We start from the raw sequence: 6,237 nt of genomic DNA on the forward strand, positions 1-6,237 counted from the left end.
AACAGAAAATAAAATAAATAATATATATTAACTAAAATTTTCTTTAAATAATAATAAAATAAAAAGTAATAATAACAAAAGGACAAAAAAAACTAAAAACCATAAAAAAAATCATTTTGAAGCTACTTAAGGGTGCCAATGGTAACCCATAGGGGTGCCATTAGCCTCCCCCAAATAAAAAGATAGGTTTAAAAAAGGTTGTCCCACATCAATGGATCAATGAAAGGTAACGCGAACTCCAAGCCTACAAAAAGGGCCCATGATATAGGTTTCTAATCATTCCAATAAAATACATTTTAAGTATTTTATTCTTTCTTTCTTGTTCTCTTGTTTCAGAGTGAGTTAAATCTTTGAGAGTGTGGGTATTATTGGGTGAGACTAGATAGATTAGAAATGTGTGATTGTAATAATTTTTCACATAGTGGATTTTCTCTCTGGAGGCTCGTGGGTTTTCTTTGGTTTTGGAGTTTCTACATTAATTCTTGTCTTTTTTTTTTCTCTCTCTCCCTCTTTATATATATTTGTTCATTGCTTGGTTGTTGAGAAACTTTGAGTCCGATTTCCCAAGTGGTATCAAAGCTCTAGGTTGGAGGAGGTCTTAATTAGAGGGTTCTTAGTATGTTATGTGGTTGTAGCTTGTTTGATCTTCCACATCAGAAAGGAATTGTCTTTTGGTCATATTGGAGGAGGTCTCGGGTTAGAGGGTTCTGAAAATGCTCTGTGGTTGAAGCTTTGTCTAATCTTCCACAGAAAAGAATTTCTCTTGGTTACTTTATGTACGATAGAATTGTGTGTGGCGAGTTCACATTAGGAAACGTTTTCTGGTTGTGCTACTCATAGGCTACAAGTACTTTTCTACTATACAATATTGTTTTTGAGGCGTTGATACGGTGTCAAAATTTTCAAGTGCTATGAGGTTTGATATAGAGAAATTTGATGGAAGGATCAACTTTGGCTTATTGCAAGTTCAAGTAAAAGATGTGTTGATACAATCCGGGTTATATAAGGCATTGAGGGTAAGACCAGTTTCCGGCGGTGAATCAAGCAGTACAGTAAAAACGAGGAAGAATTGGATAATTTGGATTTGAGAGCAGTAAGTACAATTCATATATTTTTGACAAAGAATGTTCTTGCAAACGTGCATCGATGTCAACAACGAAGGAGCTTTAGGAGAAGCTTGAGCAGTTGTATCAGGGCAAAGACATCTCAATAGATTGTATCTTAAGGAATAATTTCATAGTGTACATATGGATGGAGGTACAAAACTTTTAGATCATTTAAGTGTTCTTAACCAATGTCATTTCAGTACTGGAGGCTATCGAAGTTGAGGTAGAAGATGAAGATAAAGCATTGAGGCTCATATTATCTTTGTCATCTTCGTATGAGCACATGAAGTGTATTCTGATGTATGGAAAAGAGACCTTGACGTTTGCAGATGTTACTAGCAAACTTCTATTTTAGGAGAAAAGATTGGAAGGTTGCAATATAAATTCATCAGATGGTACAGTTTTGTTGACCAGGCAAGGGAAGAAGAAGAACTCTGGAAAGAATCTAATATGCTGGAAGTGCTGACAATCTAGGCATGTCAAAAACAATTGTACAGGTGGAGCGTGTTTGGAAAAAGACTTCAATTCAAATGTTAACAATGTATTTATTCTCATGGACGACAATGTGTTTTGTTGAGATATGCGAGAATACATCCTCATGGTATGTCCGCTTCACCATGGAAAAATGATGTTTTTTGATTAGCGGTTCCATGTACTTACACATGTGCACTAGTTTGGCATGCATGCAAAGTGTGTGGCGGGAATGATGTCGATGGCTGATGAATTTCCGGGTAAACTGTAACACCCGAGATTCTTTCCTTTTCCGTTCCGTGCGCATCGAAGGTTCTTAGTCCCGTTAGTGAGGTATGCGTTATCACTCACCCATTTCTTTTTAGAGCTTTAACCACCGTGTTCTTTTTTCAAAACCTCCCTTTGTTAAGTGTTTTCCTTTTTACTTTTATATAAAAATACATAAATATATATATATATATATACATATATATAGACTTACTTTGCAGCCTCTTTTAAACCAATAGGGTGGTACTAGTGTCATAAGGGGGGGGGGGGTACAAGCTGTCTTTTGGGGTTATCCTACCTGTTTCACTTTGGTAATCACCATTTTCCTAATGGTTTCTCTCCTTCCCTAAAGGTCTTTAACCTCTAGTTGGTTTTGGGAAGATAACTCTTGAAAAGGGAGAGATGGATGGAAAAAAAAAAGCAAAAGGGGGAGAGGAGAACAAAGAGGACGGTCCCTTTCTCTTGGAGTGAAGAGAAATCCTTCACTTGTAGAAGCCCTGCCAGCATCGTAGATCAGCAACGTCGTGAAGACAACAACTTGCTGTCTCCATCTCCTTCTCGCAGCAGCAACGCCGTGAAGACAACCTTGTTGTCTCCGTCTCCTTCCCGCACCAGCAGCATAGTGAAAACAGTAGCCCTGCTGTCTCCATCTTCTTCTCGCAACAACAGCAAGAGCATCAAACAGCAGCAGACAGCAAGACGGAACAACAGCTTAGCTGTGCCGTTTTGCTGTGTTTTCCTCTCTTCTTCGACAGCAAACAGCAGGTTCAAACAGCAGCACTGCTGCCGGTTTCCCTTCTTTYTCGACTGCCCAACCAGCAAGCTTCCGTGCCTTCTKCCTCGTTACCAACARCCAACAGCAAACARCARCAAGGGMTGCRTGCCTTCTGCGCTCGTTACCAACAGCCAGCAACAGCAACARCATCGYGAAGACAGCAGCCTTGCTGTCTCTGTCTTCCTTCTCGCAAGCAGCAGTAACTGCGTTTTCCTGCACCTTCTYGACCAAGCAACAKCAGCAGTAGCTGCTGTATCGAGCTACTGTTTTGCCATCCAACGATGTGAGTTCATCCTATCCCTCTATAAGGTTACTTACATGTTATRCGAATACGATAACTTAGTCTTTTGTTCAACTCTGTAGTTAGACCTTATTGGGATGGAAGAGGTTAATCTAAGCCTATAAGGATTGAAATCTAGAATATGATTACGACCACTAAGTAAATGCTAATTTTAAAGTACTTTATACTAGGGAACTCTAGTACTACCATGTCATACGACTGGTGAATCRTTAACARTAGTAKAGGAACACTTTCTAAATKATGAGTTCACGAATARCCACATTGTTGAAGTAATGTWATATGTGTCCAACAATTATTTATCCAAAKATGTGATCAGAATGTGGCGAATCTATGGATTCGATAAGTTGTTCTATTTTATCTATGTGAGRGATGGTGTAAGTTGGCGGTAGGCATTGTGATTATTGTGTAACCCCCAAATCATCCTCTCATTACCACTTGGAAATAGGCATTGTGATTATTGTGTAATTTCCAAGATAAAGGGCTTATGATCACGACCGACTACATGACTGGTTTAGGTTGATGTCRATGGTATTTATACCTGTAAGTGATGCTCTATAACGTCGATCTATGACTTACTTCGTGTTCCGTCATAATTAACGRTAAATCGGGTCTCYCCCGTCATCTTCGGATGCTTTGGCCTCACCTCGAGATTCTTTKGAGTAAAGTGTTCACTTTTGTATCGTATGGGGTTGCGTTATATGTTTGTATGTATATAGTTACACACTTTTATTGGTTAAATAGTTTGATTTTTATCGTCTGGACTCACTAGGCGTAAGCCTAACACTTCCTCTTGAATGTTTCGTATATCAGGTTCCTTTAGCGGCGGAGCTCAAAAGGGCTGAGTGGAGCGTTGATTTGTGAAAGGCTCTTTTGTAGTTATAGCCTTGGTTACTTCCTGAGCGTTGCGTTTTGATGTTACGATATTTTTGGAGGTTGATAGAAACACCCGTCTTTAATCTAGACATAGTGTAATCTAAATTAGTAGGTTGTTATTTATCTTCTTAGTAGTCGGATTGTAAACGCTATACTATTACCTTTGTATGGTGAATTTGATATCAAGATTCTGGCTCTCGTCTTTTATTTTCGGTTTAAATATATTTTTCTTTTAGGGTGTTATAAGTTGGTATCAGAGCACTAGTTTAAGCGAACTAGGTATAGGATTAAGATGCCTAGATTTAAGCTGAAATTGTAGATGGTAATTTGTGCGTTATGGGTAGATCTTTTAGGATAGGAGAGCACTAGGGACATCGGAGTTCCCCCGTTCATGAATTGTGACGATGGTGTTAAGAATTCTTATGTATAACCTATTCAAAATTTCACTTAGCTAATGCTATTTTGAGCAAGTTATTACACAAGTGTGCTTGAACTTACTGTTGTTACAAGAATTTATGAACGTATCAGTATGTATTATGTTAAAATCGTGTTCGTCCTATCATAACTCTCTTTCACTCTCTTATGACAGTCTTTAATGGTGAATACTCGGAGTAGACGGGATACCTCCCCGGAAGGTCATGCGGTAACTGAATCTACCGCGGATCAACCGCCACGAATCACCATTGCAAGGGTTCATCCTAGGCAAGATACTTTGGGCGATGGAGTGGAGCAGGTTCCCCAAGTCGACCTTGCCACCACTAACCCTATAATGGAAGAAGAAACCCCGGAATCAAGAATGATGGGCACTATGATGAACGCCATGAACAGAGCTATGGCCCAACAACAAGAGTTCTTTATGAAATTGTTGGAGGATAGAGATACTAACAACCGTAAGCATGAAGCAGTTGCCGAGAATATGACTATTGGAGGATCTGGGGGTACCGGAAATGGAATCCCAACCCAGGAGTTAGCAACGATTGAGGCAAGACAAGTGGGTAGGGTTTGCTCCTACAAGACGTTTCTGAGTTGCAAACCGCCGGAATTCGTAGGGTCGGATGATCCCGTAGCATGCATGAACTGGCTTCGAGAGATCGAACAGGCCTTCAGGGCTTGTGACTGTGATGAAGGACAAAAGACAAGATTTGGCTCTCAAATGCAAAGGGGTACAGCCCTTACCTGGTGGAACATTGTCATATCAACCTTAGAGGCTACGGAGTTGGCCAAGATGAGTTGGGTCACATTTAAAGAAAATGTATTGGAGGAATTTTGCAACGAACAAGAGATGGACCGCATTGAAGAAGAATTCTGAACCCTCAAGAAAGGGAATTTGTCGGTGAGAGACTACACGCGACTTTTTATGGAGAAGTTGAACTTGGTGGGGCACGTGGCCCTAACGGAGAAAGAAAGGATGAAAGCCTACCTCAAGGGATTGCCTGCGGACATGATGGTGATGGTCAGGAACTCCAGAGCCTCCACCCTTAGGGAAGCAATCGAAGAGGCAAAAGTCATGGAGTCTGTTTATGCTAAAGGAAGAGAAGAGAGAACGTCAGGTGGTGAGAAGAGGAAATGGGAAGGGCATTATGCGCCCTCCAAAAGGTCAAACCATTCCAGCAGTAACAATCGCGGGACCTACCCGAGACATGAGGCAAGATGGTGTCCCAAGTGTCGCATCATACATCACGGCCCGTGTAGCACCAATCCTACCCCCACCAAATGCTTTAAGTGTGGGAAGTCAGGCCACACACGAAACGAGTGTTCACTCAAAGGACCCATATGTTTTGGTTGCGGGGAACCGGGCCATTTCAAGAGTGATTGCCAAAAGTTGAAAACGGGTGGAAGTCAAGGAAGAAAAGAGGGCGCCCCTAAAGCAACCGGTCGAGCCTTTCAGATGTCGAGAGAAGAAGCTAAGGCGTCAACGGATGTAGTGTCGGGTACGTTCCTTGTTAACTCCGTACCTGCTCACGTACTTTTTGATTCGGGTGCTTCATGTTCCTTTGTGTCCACTGCTTTCTATCAACACTTGCATACGCCCCCTAGTACGCTAGAAGATGCATTAATCATAGAGATAGAAAATGGTAGTCACCAAAAACTTGCTCGTCGGTTTATTCAACCTTAGATTCCAACACAAAAATAGAWCTYGGCGCAAGTATACACCTCGAACTACTGTCGTCTCGTAACAAGTAATAATGGTAAAAAGTACCAGATTATCGTTCCCACAGAGATAGTTTGTAAAGTTATTTCAAAAAGTCCAGTTTATAAAAACTAATTTCAGAAGGCGAATCGAGGGATTTGATTTATCTAAAATGGGGAGGTTTGATTAACAACTAAGAAAATATCAATCTTAAAAAGAAGCACAGGGTGCAACAGTTGATTAAGACATTAAACAAATGATTCAGTAAAAAGGTGACATAGCATTCCTGTCATAATTATCTAAAATCAAGAAA

Source organism: Cynara cardunculus, assembly GCF_001531365.2.
Source record: "Cynara cardunculus var. scolymus isolate 2C chromosome LG 2, CcrdV1, whole genome shotgun sequence".
NCBI lineage: Eukaryota > Viridiplantae > Streptophyta > Magnoliopsida > Asterales > Asteraceae > Cynara > Cynara cardunculus.